The 15550-nt window shown below is 43.2% G+C and overlaps 1 protein-coding gene across 15 annotated transcripts in view; it reads left to right on the top strand.

Annotated features, from left to right (window-relative positions):
- The first annotated feature begins 3914 nt into the window (after positions 1–3914).
- The window catches only part of CDK17 (cyclin dependent kinase 17), a 90628-nt gene continuing 78992 nt past the window's right edge, over positions 3915–15550 (top strand). For 7 of the 15 annotated variants that reach the window (XM_040672194.2, XM_015283888.4, XM_015283876.4 and 4 more), the window contains exons 1-2: positions 3915–4205; positions 14438–14591. The gene's annotated coding sequence lies outside the window, so the exon portion shown is untranslated. Of the gene's footprint in view, positions 4206–13763; positions 13848–14171; positions 14393–14437; positions 14592–15550 lie in introns of those variants that run through there. The other 8 variants (XM_040672153.2, XM_046909094.1, XM_046909099.1 and 5 more) reach the window with 3 other exon arrangements.

Below are 15550 nucleotides of genomic sequence, written 5' to 3'. Positions count from 1 at the left end.
AAATAACATTTAAGTAGGATTTTGATAGGATGTTGTGAAATTAGGAATGGGAACTGAAAAGTTAATCAACATAAAGGAATAGGAAGAAGAAAATGGCCAATGGCATGCCACATATGTATAAGTCATACATTATATTCATATGCTAGAAAATGTCAGTAATATAAAATACATACAGGCCAAGCACAGGAAGACAGAATTTTCAGTAATGGTAATTTCTCCGGTAAATTTCTCCAGTTTCTCAATCTCTAGAGGCCACTATAGCACATGAATGCAAATCTCAAGTGCAGACAACAAACACACCAATATTTGCGCTATGGGAACTCTCTCCTGCTTGCCAAGCAAGTAAGGTTTACAAGAGTAAACAGTAGCTTTCCCTATTACTGTCCAGAACATACAGTGCAGCCATGTCAATGACCAGTCAAAAGTTATTCAAATCAAGGTAGAAATGGCTATATTTCTGTTAACAGAAAGAGTGTATAGCTTTTTGTTTCTCGAAAGGGTGAACTTCTTGCTGCTGTTTCCTGCTTCCATTCATTCCAAGAGGAAGGGGTTTGGTCTCCCAGTGACATTAACAATTATTCTTTTTTAGCCTAGAGGTCTGCAAGCAGTAATTTGCACTAAATCCAAGTAACCTGGAAAAAATATATGAATACCAGCTTGGTATAAGAAAGCAAGAAACTATCTTAATTTAAGATTGTTAAGTGGACAGGAGTCTTGTGTAGGTGGAAGAAGATCATTACAGAAAGGAGTGCTACACAAACTAATATATAAATAGTTCTTGCAGAGCAGAACAATAGCTCTGTTTCTTCTCTCAAAGCACAGATACAATTAGTTAGAGGATATTGCATTCTTTAGAAAATTTTGGCATCAAATAGTAAAAAACAATTGCATTTCAGAAAAAAAATATTGTATTTGAAAATCATTTCCTCTTTTAATTACCTGCCAAGATTTTCAGTCTTTCCCCTGCAGATGAACACATCCCTTGTACTGAGCACAGTGCTTTTCCATAGTGATGGGTGGCAGGGAAGGCACTGATCCCTGTTGCTGCAGCTCACCATCCTAAACTGTGTTCTTGGCAGGAAAGAAGACACTTTCCACACACATTGTTTTAAAAATACATATGGTTCTATAATGTTTCCATCTACCAGCATGTGCACTTCCCTGATTTAGCTCCTATACTTTTACCGTCACAAAACAACTACACCCTTCTGTTCTATAAACGCTGAGGTAAAGCCAGTGTATCCATGTTTGAGGCAGGAAATCTTGGTCCCCTGATGACACAGTATTCCTACTGCTGCCTCTATGCTCTAATGGCTGATGCAGATTTCATCAGATCATCCAGAGGTAATAATTCATGCCATGGAACTTGGGCATACTCTGTTCTCACTGTCTTCATAACAGACCTATTGTACTCACCAGCCAATCCATTTCAAAGCTAGTTTAAAATATTAATAATCATGGTTAGCTAGATGGAAATATGATTGATTGCTACGTATTCCACTAAATAATGAAAAAATCAATAGCTAGAGTTATAAAAACAGCCTTGTGGGATACATTAATCAAAATCAGTTCCTACATTTCAAACTTTATTCTGTCACTCTGTCTTGCTTTGGTACTGTCTTTTGCACAGACATGAAAACCTTTTTCTGAGGGCACAAGGCAGATGTAGCACACAAAGGCGAGGTAGGGAACAGGTAATACACTGGTACCGACTCTCCCCTGTTAACTCGTTATTCTCCTTAGTACAAATGGAAACCATAAAACATTCTCATTACTGCAACTACTATTCACACTTTGGTTTTTGGGTAGTTCATCCTAACCACTCTGCCATAACTGAATTATAAGTGGCAGACATGAATGTGTATAAAATAAAATAAGCACAGCAGAAGCATCGCCATCTTACTAATATTTTAGTACTTGAAAACAAAAGCACAGCTTCATGAACTTCCAGCCCACCTCCTTTATGAAACGTAGTTTATTTGGGTGTGCTGCAGTAAATGCACTTGTTGCTGTGCTGTCTCAGGAACTTGTTCTACAATTCATGTATGTAATAACAAAGCTGCACACAATCATTTATAATGATATTACTTATCCAAAATAGCCTTCAAATTGAATAAGATAAAACAAAGCACAGATCATCTCGTTAGCATTCAGAGATGAGAAGAACTGGCAGGTCTAGCAAGAACTGGTAGGTCCTGAGCTGCAGAAGAGATCTGTAAGGGATATCTTTGCATTGCCAGAAGTTCAAAGCACAAATGCCTGCTTTCTCTGTCATTAAAAATCCCACATATTTTGCAAAGGTAAGGCTGCTATCCTACGTCTTGAACGCATGCAGAATGAGCTCAGTAATCATGTTTTGTCTATGTCGACTTCAAGTGTGCTTCTGAGTCATATTTACTGCTTTTTATCCGCAACTGATTTCACTGGGAGCATACATCAGCATGAGCAAAGTGAATTTGTATGCACGTAATAAGTGGCTTGATGCTTGCATTCCTTTTTAGGCAAGAGCAAGTTACTTCTGTTTACTGGGAAATGTTCGTCAGTGTTCTGGTTCATTTGCGCTGCTGGAAGGGTGCAACTGAGCTGGAAGCAAGAGAAATTTTTGCTGGCACTGCTCTTGCAAGCACAGCTCCCACTTGGCCCCACTGTGGAGAAAGCTGGAATGAGCTGCACGTGGAGCTCCTCAAGCTCAGAAGCTTGCTGCTGCATTAAAACACACTGCAGCCTACACCTTAGCACAGAGCTTGGCCTCCCTCACTGCACCTGGGCATGCCACAAAGCATGGACATGGATGTCCCATCAGCTTTCCTGAGGAGTCCACGGTTTGGTTTCACGTATTCAGCCTGCTTGGACAAAAGGCCTCGTGTCTGTGACACTGAACTTTGGCCAGCAAAATAAAAGCAAAAATCAGAACGTGTCCAAAATGAAAAAAAAAAAAAAAAAAAAAAAAAAAGGAAAAAAAAACCCCAACAAAACGAAACAATTGGCCAAAGTGTGCCCTAAGTGTATCTGTGACCTGGTACTTGAAGCTCAAACACACATTGCTGACATCACTTCAGATTTGGACGTATTGTTCTATTTTGTTCTTTGTGTGGTGGAAACATGACAAGAAGAGATAGAGCAGAACAAATTGCTTGTAAGGGTAACTTGTAGATTTCATTCCGTAGTACAGGAAGGTTAAGACATTTGGGGCAGAAAGGGCTGAGAAGTGGGGGAATACAAACTGCATCGTTTTGAACAACAACAAAAAGATGATAAATGGAAGAGTGAGGAGGAAGCGTGGTCGGTGTGGGCAGGATGAGCACAGGGGTGACACATGGACTGTAAACACAGCACAGGTAAGAAAACACCAGGGCATAACGGAAAGGACGTTTTCATTGCTACTGAGCAAGAAACCTGTAGAAGCTACACGGCCACCCCTAACTCCAGTAACAGCTGAGGGGGGCGGCTGCTACCTCACAGACGGGCTCCACCCTCCCGCAAGCCCCAAGCGAAGCACCACAGGGGCCGCCCCTGGCGGCGGCTACACCTGGAGCGAGCGAAGGGCCCTCCCTACGCTGACACAGCCCCGGGGGAGCCCCACAGGGCCGGGCCCCGCACCGCCACGCAGGGAGCAGCAGCGCCCCCTGCGTCCGGCTGGGCACGGCTCCCCCCTTCCCCCGAGGAAGGCGGCCCGAACTCCCCTCCGCCGCTCAGGGGCATTTCCCGAGGCCGCGGCCCTCTCTCGCCGCCCTCCCTCAGCGCTCTCCGCAGCCGCTAGGTGTCGCCGACGCCCGGCCTCGCCCGCGGCCCCTCCTGCGCTCGGGCAGCCGGCGGGGCTGGCTCAGTGCGCTGCGAGCGGGCGGAGGCGGCAGCCCGCAGCGGAGACGCGTAGCCCGGCTCGGCCCGTCGGCGCGCGGCGCTCGGCCCGGCCCGGCTGACGCAAGGCCCCGCGCTCGGCAGCGGTAGCGTTCGGCTCCGGCACGGCTCCGCGGCCGCGCTCCGCTGGGGAGCCGCGGAAAGGCGACGGCGGTTGAAGCAGCCATGTTGGAGCGGGGAATAAAGTGACTTCGCTCGGGGAGGTGGCGCGGCCGGCGGCTCTTGGGGCAGCGAGGGGAGGGGGCTCGGCTCCCGGCGCGTCCGGATATCGCTCCTGGGCGGAGGAAGAGAGGAAGGAGAAGGGGCAGGAGATCCGCCCCCGGACCCGCGGAGCCCCGGCGCTGCTGGTGAGTTGGGGCCGCTCATTGTCTGCGTGCCCGGGCTGCGGGGCCGGCTGCCGGAGCGGGGCCTCGGCCTGCGGGGTGAGGGGCGAGGGGAAGCTGCGATGGCTCGGGAGCCGGGCTGGGGGCGCCTGGCGGGGCCGGGACTGCCCGAGGACCCGCAGGCGCCGCGGAGGGCTGCGGGGGATTTCCGCCGCCCGCGGGTGGCCCCGGGGCCCAATCGGGGGCGACTCCCGGGGGCTGCCGTTGCTCCTCGGCCCCGGCCCGAACGCGAGGCCTGGGGGCAGCGGGGCGGCCCGGGCTGTGCTCGCGATCCCGGCCGCGCTTGTAACCTCCCTCCCCGCCGCCCCCTCTCCCAGCGAGGCTGCTTTCTTCTGACAGCTCCGCGCTTCGCAGCCTCCGCACAGATGACACATTCGATCCTATTGCAGCCCCCCCACCCCCCACACACACGCACACCCAAAATCTGTCGGTTCCGTGCGTGGCATAAGAGCTTTTGTGCCCTCTGCCCCTCCATGTTGCTGCATGACAGGATACGTGAACGCTGGCTGACCATGAACTTCAGTGAACTCCTCTTCTTCCTCCCCTTCCTCTGCCAGATATGCGATGGCACGAGGCCAGCGGGAGCAGAGCGGTGCTTCCCTACCCAGGAAGGTGGGATGGGTGCCTGGGGGTGCCCGCGGGTGCCTTTGGTGCTCTGTAAATCCCCTGGAAGTGTACCCACACTCCGGTTCTGCTGCTGCCTCCACAGAGGTGGATCTGCTGCCGTGCTGAGTGCTGACCTCAGTCCTCTTTGTCTCTTTTTCTGCACCAATTTCAGCAGCAAGACAGAGTTGTGTTCCACTCTGGGCTGTCTTTGGCACTTTTGTAATGGTGGTTACTGGTATTATGGGTACGGTGAGGGAAACAGGGCTGAAGTGTATCATACTCCAAATTACTTCATGTCAAAGGCTTCTATTTCCTTTATTTTATTTCAGTAAATAACTTACGTGGGTGGTTTCTTCCTTTTATAATTTAACAGAAGATCAATAGTAACTTGCTTATGTATGAGGAGAGGAAGCCTTCCTTCTTGAATGGTACTAACTGAGCTGCAGACTAGATGAGCAAAGGTTAAATACGTGGAAGACATGGGTCAGAAGAAAACTTATCAAATCAGACAGTGCCAGATTCGGGTTTGTTTTCATGTTAGAACTATGTAGAAGTGAAGGAGGTGACCTGGTATTTTATGTGCTTGAGATACTAAAGAGATTGCCATATTGCTTTGTTGTAGGAATCCCGTGTGCTCATTGCACAGCCCTTGTTATTTATATCTGCACTCGATGTGATGTGAGAAAGGCCTGTTTTGAATAATTAACGCAGAAGTAACAGATACGAAAACGTGGAATCGTATGTTTGAAATGCAGAGCGAAAAAATTTCCTTAAGAATTGTGTATACTTGAAAGAACAAACCGAATCTCCTCCTCCAACAGAGAAGTCATCACAGTGTTAACTTGACGTTAAAAAGGCCGCTTAAATTTGAGAGACGAAAGCGTCCCTTTTTTGATGGCATTATGTAAATCCTGCCTGTCGATGAGCAGTCCGGCTTACAGCACCTTTAATGGGATAGCGCGGTGCGGCTCAGACCTGGGCTTTGCGTGTTGCCGCATCCTGGTGTTCTCCCGGGATGGAATTCCACACAGATCAGTAGGGGTCTGCCTGCATCCGTGCTTCTTGCGCATCGGAGCCTGTGTTGTGTGCAGCAAATGGTAGTTGGGAAGCACGGGGTCATTTATTTTTAGCTTGGCCAAGGGTGTTGTGCATTAATTCATCTATTTAATGTGGAAAACACCCCTGACGTGTAGTGAAATACTTGATATATAATTCCAGATATAGACTTAGGATAACTGAAAAGCAGCTCTGTTTCTCCCCTGAGTGGGAAAAATGTCTTCAATTTCTGCATAGCGCTGCAGCATAAAAATAGGAGATTGCTTATGGCATTAGATATCCTGTATGCCTGTTGTGCCACGTAGTACCAATAACTAATAATATGCCATGATTTCTGGCTGGATTGTTAACATGTACGTTCTTCCAGTTTTTTAAATACGTACCTGCTGCCGGAGGAAAAAAACATGTTTCACTAATCTTAGTAGGTTCTGGTTCAGTGCGGTGTATTTGAGTAAGCCAACCTGAGTGCCGCCAGGAAGGGCTTCACTGGAGACTGATTCTATGAGCATTGCATTAAAACCTTTCCTGAAAATTGCTCCTTCCACGTGGAATGGAAGCAGTGGGTGATCTGTGGACTGATCTTTTATTTTTAGTTAGGGGAAAAAAAATGAAAACGTCTAAAAACCTGAAAATCGTCTAAAAATCAACCTTTTCTAGTGTGCATTCAGTGTTTGTAAACACATTGACTGTTGGCTCCAGTTCTTAAGTTACAAGTATCTTAAGTTCTCAGCTGTGTGGTTTTTCAGCTTCTTTTGTTTTTCTGCAGCAAACTTCAGTTATATATCTCATGACTCAGCTGCACACTGCTGTAATTGGTGACACTTCAGAATCTGATACAAAACTCTCCTCCACGACTTCAGCTGTAGAAATGCTTTCAAAATGCCAGATGTTTGCTCGACAGTTCCACAGTCTTCGTTCTGTTTGTGCTGCCCAGTGCTGTGCTTCACATCTACAGAACAGACTGACACGTGGTACTGCTGGTGACCATTGTCTTTTTTGCAGTGCGTGTCATTGTAGCGATGACATTCTCGTTCTGAATGTAGAACTTGAATTATTTTGGTGCCAGTTCACATGCTGATACAGAGATCATTGTAGTTGGATGTTAAAACTCGAAGCGTTTTATATTTCAATGCTTTTATCACTAGGCAGTAATTTTAATTGAATTCTTAAAAACTTTAAGAAACCTAAGGCTACATTTTGTTTTATTTTAATAAACTTAGTCGGTGTGCTTTACCCTTTCAGAGCCTAGTCATGTTTTTCCCATGTCAACAAGAAATAACAGATAATACTTCCAGAAAGAGTAATTTCACAGAAATGTCATTAATGGCGAGAGGTGTTTTCTTTTTTGTGTATTTTATGGAGAATTGTCATCCAGTTCTGGCAGGTGTTTCTCTACAGTGAGAGCTGATATTCATTTAGTCAAATGACTGGCAATAGCTCTGTATCAAATACAAATCCCTACTCGTGCACTGATAACTAACTTGGTGGATTGGTACCTCCTACAGAGCTGTTGGTTTCCAGGCCTCATTTTAGCAGAGGTATCAGCTGTAGAGTTCAGCTGAGCTGCCTTACTTGGATATCTCACTGCAGCGGTTCAGCTTCTGTTCTCTGATCCAGTTATATGGAGAATGGTAATTTTAAAGGCTGCATAAGTCAGGTAGCTTGCAGCTAGCTAGCTTTTGGTATTTTTTTTCTCTCTTTTTGCATAATATAATATCCTGCATGTATTGAAAAAATGCCAAGTTCCAATGGAAGAACCAGTGAATGCTGTATCTGTAATTGAAATGACAAGTTTGGGCTTTGATTATGACAGTGTGAAGAAAGAACGTGGCCTTGAAAAGGTGATTTCTTGTACAAGTTTTACAGTATTTCTGCATTCATATATTATTGGAAAGCCATAGTTGTTGTTGAAGAAAGCATGAAGTTATGCAGGAATACAGATCCATGTTTAGGATTTGGGCACTTTCTGGAATCATGCAATTTATGCTGATAATGTGAAATTATAAAGAGAGGTTAATTTGGTCGTTTCCTTGCCAATGAAGGATTCTTATTTTATATTTTCTAATGTGTTTTCTGATCCATTGTAAATCCTCAAACAATAAGGCTTTTGCCACTTCTTAATGGAGATCATTAAACCCCATGAATAACTGTATTATAAAATCCTTTAAATGCATCAATTCTGGAAATCATCGTAAGTGTTTTACTGACATGTTTGGGCTTTTGAGGTCTGGTGCCTGTTTTTAAAAGATTAGCAATTTCTTTTGTTGGGGTCCCCAAGTTTTTGGGGGGTGCTGTGTGCAGGCACAGACAGTACAGAGAAAAAGACATGAGTAGCATGGCCAAAAAAGCACAGCAGTGAAAGAATTTTTATTTTTCATATGGTGGGCAGAATTAGAACCAAGGATTTTTTTTAGAAGAGATAAAGTACTTTCTGAATGCTTTTTAAGTATGTACATGAAGGCTTCGGTGAATGTAAGGGCAAATTTGTGATTGTTCTTTCTCTAATGCCTTGAAAATGTAGAAAGTTAAAGAACACAGTTTTAGCCAAGTGTTTGACTATGATCCCATCCCTCCCCCCCTTTTTTTAATATCCTCTGTAACAATGAATTCTGCATATATTATGATGAACGAGGCTGTGTTGTTATACCACAACAAAGAGAAATGCCTTGTTTATCCTCCTAGACACAGTTCTCGCTTGTTTTCATATTTTAGGTTGGGCTTGCTAGATATCTTGTGTAAGTGAAAGTTACTGCGTGCTCTCTAATCATATTTCATTTAATTATAGCCTATTCCTTATAATTGTACGCCTTCCCCTGCTGCTGTTTTCAAGGCGTGCTGGAGTTGCATGACGGTCTCTGATTTTTAGCAGCTGTGCCTTGTCAGCCTCACTGAGATGACTTGCCTGCTTTCTGTTCGCATTGGAGCTGGCAGGATCCTGCCTTTCCCCTCTGTGCTCTGCAGGCTGGGCACTTTGCAGGCATCATATCTTCACCTGAGCTTTTATAACCAGAAGTCTGCTTTCAGGAACATCCCTTGGCAAGTGTTTTTGATTCCTTACTCTCACGTTACTTAGGCAGAATATCTTGGTTTGTTTGAATTTTGTTAAGATACGTGGAAGATGTTTTTATACAGCAAGCATTAAAGGTATCATTTAGTGAGATTTATAGGAATGGTGCTGATTGGCATTCACAAAAATAAAGATCTTCTGGAGATAGGAATTACCAAGACTGATCAAAGGACATTAATAACAGAAAACCCATTGTCCCGTAAGTGAGAGAAAGCTGTTTGAGTTTCTCTCTAGAAGTATAGAAGCCAGTTCACAAAAATGTAAAGAAGTTGAAGTGGATGTGGTTGATAAGCAAAGCCAAAGACTGTGATGAGGAAAAAACTGTGACCAAAAGATAGGATGTGTTTGGGAAAGAAAATGAATTCTAACAAGGCTATTAGCCCATGAAAACACTAAAGAAAATGGTAGCGTTTGATGCTATTCAGAAGAGGTCAGTGATGTTCATTAAATACTCATATGAACATAAGTAAAACCAGATGATAGTCATACACGGTGCTTTGAAGTGCTTCTTAAAATAGCTTGAAGATGTTGAACAGCTGCCCCTGAAGTTGTATGGTAAGAATTGTCAAATGTTGATGGGCATTTTCTGGGGTGTTGATGCAGTTGGTGTTTGTCGGTAGGTCTTAGAGGAGTTCTGTGATGAGCGCAACCGAAGTGTGCTAAGAGTTGGTAATGAGCATTGTAGTGGTGTTGGCTGAGCTAAAATTAAAGTTGCGGTGAAAATTATCATGGTTCATCACGAGTTTATAGAAGGTTGATCTTGTGAAAATAACTATGGAATCTCTTGATAAGAGACAAACGTTGTGATCTGTGACTGTTGATACCACAGACAGCTTTCAGTAAAAACCGTTGGTTGGTCATTATGTGACATTTTGATTAAGGAACTGCAATGGTTGCTCACGTGTCCGTATGACGGAGTAAAGCCTGGCTGGCCGATGGAGCCAAGCAGTCCCTATAAATACCGCAGTTACGTCACGGGGTGCCGTGCGGGCTCAGCAATGTCAGGGTGTCTGGGGGAGGCTGCTCGGTGCTGGCTGCCAGGCGTGTTTGTCAGGGGAGCAAGAGAAAGTGAACATTGCTCACCCTTCTTGTACGTGGATCCCACAGAACTTAGCCAGAACAGGTCGCTGGCGCAGGCTGGGGGCCTGCAGTAACAGCAGTTTGCCTTGTGTGCTAGAGAGCAGATAATACATTTTGATCTGTGTTCAGTATGTGGGTTTTAGGAAAAGCTTTTTTTTGTTTGGAAGTTTCGGCAATCATAAGTCACACGCAAGAGGTCTAAAATCAAATTTAAAATAATAGATTATATTTTATTAGACTTGTATCAGCTTTCAGCTGTGCTGAAATGTTCTGAAATACAGTCAGAATTTCTGACTGTAGAATTCATAAACACTCTTCATAGGCCAAAGAAGTGGTGGCTGTGGGTTTTAACTGAGGAACACTAAGAGCCCTGTTTCTGGTCTGTTCCTAGCTTGTTGCAGGAGCCACGTCCTCTGTTTTTTCTCTGTCCATGAAGATCCAGTTTTCATAAACAGCAGTGGAGTGTTTAAATGTGCAGGAGAGTTGTTTCCTTCTTAACTACCACTCAGTCTCAAAAGCCTTGTCATAAATATCTAACTAAACTGTTTAAGTGCCTCCTTGCAAAAGTATTTTATAATAATTTACCTTATTTATAGGCTCTTTGAAAACCAAATGTGAAGCTCAGATGGCTGCAGGAGGCTGTGCTTGGCCCTGTGCTGCCCAGCACCAGCAGCTCCCACTGGCAGAAGGTGGAAATTGGCACGAGCTCTACAGGCCGTGCTGCTTGTGGCTGCTCTGGGATGTCAGTGGAGGTTAAAATAGGCACTGGGGTGCAACTTCAGGTTTGTTGGTTGGGTTGGTTTTTTTTTCACGCATGTAATAGTTGCCTTCTGCAGGATCATGGAAAAACAACAGTTTGCAATTATTTATTTTTCTAAATATCCTGAGCAGATGGGAGGGGAAACTTCCTCCTGCACGGAGAGGAAAGGAGGTCCTTGACTGCTAAATATATCAAGTGTGTATGCTTTATGAAAGGCTTTTAAAAATATGGTGCAAAATGGCAGCTCAAACTGTATTTTGGTACTGGAAAAAAAGAGGCAGTGGGAAATAGTTACTGGTAAATCATATAGATTATTTGTTTTGAAGGCAGGTATATCTTTGAGATGGGAGCCGTGAAGTTCTTTGTATTGCAGGACAGAAATCTGAAGAAGTTGAATTTTTTTTGTCTTGAAAATAGTGTTTAAAAATTGAACAATTTGAGCTGAAATTGAGTTCAGAACAAATGTCTGAGTAGACAGCAACAAAAAGTGAATGGCCGTAGTGGTCATATTTTAAAGGGACTTCAGTAGGGCGTTTGTGGAGGATCCGTGTCCTTTCTGAAAAATTGGTCACCTGAGGAGAAGATGAGATCTTTGGCTTTCCTGAAGCTACAGCTTGGATTTACATTGCTGGTTTTGCCGCTTGAGTGTTCTTGACATTCATTTCCTGTATTTCTAATCTGTACAATAACATAATTTCAAAGACAATTCTAGAACTTGAAGATTCTCCATAGTATTTCATTACCTTTGTCAGTAGGATTCAGTAGATTACGGCGAAGCAAAATATTTTAAAGCTTATGCTATTTACCTCCAGGATTAAACAAGATAAACAGCTTACAGTGTTCCCATTTGCACAAGTCACAGTATTTTTAAACCTGCTGCCTGTAATACCGGGTTGTTTATCGGGGAATGCAGTTAACCTAAATGTTGTATTGTGGCTTCTTTCTGATTCATGTGGATATAATTCTCAAAAGCAAAATGTTTGATCCATAAGCCAAAAAATAGCTTCTAAAATGTATTTAGGGAGAGGAAGTCATTTTGGTACTAAGCATACTCCCTTTTTCCTGGACAGCTTGGGGAAAACAACATAGCTGTGTATAGTAGTAAACTGATTCCATAGCTCTATGCTTTTCTTCTGGAATTTTGCAGTTTTCCTATTTTAGGAATGGTGCCAGGTAGATTATGAGTTCTGATGTTACAGACTTGATATGCTTTCATAGCAAGCTTAGCTGTTGCATTTGAAAATGTGTTTTTACTTTGTGTATGAAATGTACGGTGATGTTAAGAAGGCATTCTGAACCTACTTCCTTTAAAATGGGATTTTGTTTTGGTATTCTTACCTAATAGAAGTTTTGTTTTCCTGCTATTTAGGATTGTTTCTGTTGGTGGAAGAGGTAGACATTAGTTGAAGGATTTAAATTGTATGTTGTTTGTCATTGTTAAGTTATTTTGGGGGTGAATGGATGGGCAGTGGTTATTTGCACCTGTGGCTGTCCTAGCAAAACGCCTGCATTCTCTTTAGTCATCTGTTTCTAGAATGAGTTAAAACTTAGAAACTATTTTATCAAATAATTTTATCTAAAATATGATTTATTGCCTGATTTGAGTGCTGGTGCCTGATTTGAGTGCTGGTGTTTGTTCATTTGTTTGTTTTCTACTACTTTTATCTATAATCAGTAGAGTAATGCTTTCAAAGGACAGCATTAAGATCTTAGTACAGAACTGCCTCTCCTTCCACATTTACTACAGAGGGAGCCCACCACAGTCCCTGTTACGGTATTACAGCATCCCGGTTTGAACTGAATTAAGCTCTTGCTTCAGAAGTTCTTACTGCATTAGTAAACTGAATAGGTTTCCATTTAACGTGTGGGAGGGAAGAGAGTTGGAGGAAGAGGGAAGACTTACATGGCTGTTGGTGAAGAAGAGAGGGTGGCTGGGGAGCAAAGCATTTTCTTACTGGTGCTGGAAAGCTGGTAGTTGACTCCACAATTGATATGAGACTGTCTGCAAAGTGTCTGGAGATAAGTAATGTGCTCCCTCCCCCTTCCACCTTGCTATTCGTACAGTTGGGTCTTTAATATGTAAGCAAGAAACAGATTTTTCTTTATTCTTCCCTTCTACTTATATACGCCTAGGACAAATTAAAATTCCAGCAGCGTCAGTAGTAGTGATAGTGATATATTTTAATATTGTGATAGATGCCTGAACAATCTGTTTTCATTTTATGTCTCATGATAATTTCAGAAATGAAGGTTGCAGGAAAAAAATGAAAATCATCTTTTTTGTATTATCAAGAACTGGTTTTTAGATAGGTGTGGCCCAAGATAAAACAAGGCTACTCAAGATCTGAACGTACACTGAACTTGCTTTTGATGCTCATTACAAACTTGTAATGGCACTACAGTGTATAGTCAGTTGTCAATTTGCATCTGTCTGTGATGGGGTTGGCATAGTTGCTCATGGCAACTGAAATTGCAGGTTCCTTGCTGGTTTTGCTTGGAAGATATGATATCTCTATTGTACTAGGATATTGAGAATGATTTTCTTGAGTTTCATTATTTGCAAAGGATATTTTTTGTTCATCTTTTTTTTTCTACATCTTAAATAACCTGATGAAGATGTTATTTTAGTAGGTGCTGTTAACATCAGCCAGTTTTCATAGGAAGCAGTGCATCAGTAGCTAAAGAAGTATGTAGGGAAAGATTATGTATGTTGAGTTTTGTGTTCTTAACTGGAGGCTCATTTAAGATGCTAATCCTCAAGGTGTGAGCGTCAGGGCATTTTGTAAATCAGACTTAGCAGGGTCTGCTACAGACAGCTGCTAAGAGTAATAACGCCCCTACAGACTTGGAAAAATCTTGTGGTATAGATTTATTGGTAAACATTTAGACTTTTCTAAGAAACAGGTAGATGAGAAATACAGAGGTGATGCATCTGTAAAATAAATACTTTCAGGCCAGCTTCATGCTGACACGATGGGATTGCTTTCTCCATGACTGGGGCTAGCTGGTGTCTTGCTGCCAGTATTTTTATACCTAGGTAAGTGGATCTGTCCTGAACTGCTTAACCCACATTACTGCTTTACGTCGCAGTCTAGGTGATTGTACCGGTGCCTTTTCCAGCTGCGCATCAGACAGAGCTAATACACGCATAACCTTGCAGTGGGAAGTACACTCCCTTATCTGCATTGGCTGTACAGAGCTCCCAGCGTCAGACAGCAATAACAAGTCTTTGTCACTTCAGGAGGTTTAAAAAAATAAACCTCACCAAAAGCGAAAGCAACAAAACCCTCTGGTAAAGCACAGGAAGCAAAATTGTTGACGGAGAAAATTCCTTTTCTATATCGTCACTTTTATGAGAAGAGCCACACCCCAAAGGTAATGCATTTAACTGTTGGTGGAAGCCAATGGCAGATATTTTTTCCCTCGTATTCAGGGATTTAATAGAGATTGAAAGAATATTAAACAGTGTAACTTTCACTAAGTTATCTATGGTAGTTGCTATATTATTCCAATTCATAAATATTTCCTCTTTATGACTGCAAGAGACTTCAGAAAGTTGCGTTCCATTCTGTTTAGAAAATGGTAGGTGTTTCTGATGGTTCTTTCTTTTGTTTTAACTCCCAACAGTGCTCCTTTTGCAGTGCGCACCAGCTTCGCTTCTTCTGTTGGATAGTAGTGTTATTCCCGTGGAATTTAGTGTTTGTGAGTCTTACAGCTGAGCAAGCTTTTTGCTACACAGCGTGGAATAAAGGGAAGCTGCGCCCTGTGTCAGAGCAGAGAGGTGAGCCTTTTTTTCAGTACTGTTCCTCTTCCCTCCCCATCTGTGTGACTGAGCAGCTTTGTTGAGCCCAATTTCTGAGCCAAACCTTGAGGTTAGCAGCGGTTTTGTTGGGTAGGAAGGGCAATGAGTACAGATTTCACAAGTGAGTGAGTGAGTCTATAGCAGTGACCAAACGAGAGCTTTACAGTCTGGGTGTGTCACTTTGGCAAGCTGCGTGTCAGACTGGAGATTTAGTGAAATCTGTTCTTGTGGGACAGTGGAGGTCCGGTGCTTTTGGTTTGTTTTAAGCCGAAGAGGAGAGTCAAGAGGCTGTCTTAGGGCTTTGCCTTATGCGCTGTCAGCGGTATTTTGGTGTAAAAACTCAGTCAGTCGTGTTTATCCACTGACACACAGTGGTCGCGGATCTGCCCCTGAGATGCTGCGTACAGCATTGTTCACAGTATGTGCTTATTACGTGTGCTGTGGATAATGAAATGCTTTCAGCTCTTAATAGGTCATGGGAATGTCCTCAGCTCCTTCAAATTCCGGTCCTGAAACACTGTAGGTTGGATGCAGCGGTGTTGTAGACAACATAGAGGTGATTACTGGTTGATGCTGAAGGGTCAGAAGTATTACAATAAAGGAGATTGAACTGAAGCTAAGAGGTGTTTGGGATGCCCTGGCATATTGTATTCTGGTGACACTGCTTTGTTGCTCTGCCTTGTTCAGAAGCAATTTTTCTTTGATCAGCACCTCTGAACACTGTTTGCTTCTGTGCCTTTGTGCTCATAAATGGATTGCTGTTTTCAGAATTTCAGGGCCATGAAATGCCTTTTACTACTTTTCTACTTCTACTTTTTTTTTTTCTTTTCATTGAGTACCTTGAAAAATATATGTGTGGAACACAGGCAATGCCATGAATAAAGTTAAAACTTCCTAGAGACAAGAAGCAACTATTATCCTTAGCTTCCAATATAGTT

Source organism: Gallus gallus, chromosome 1 (assembly GCF_016699485.2).
Source record: "Gallus gallus isolate bGalGal1 chromosome 1, bGalGal1.mat.broiler.GRCg7b, whole genome shotgun sequence".
Lineage (NCBI taxonomy): Eukaryota > Metazoa > Chordata > Aves > Galliformes > Phasianidae > Gallus > Gallus gallus.
Note: the sequence above shows the minus strand (reverse complement) of the source record. Positions and strands in the feature narration are given on the sequence as shown.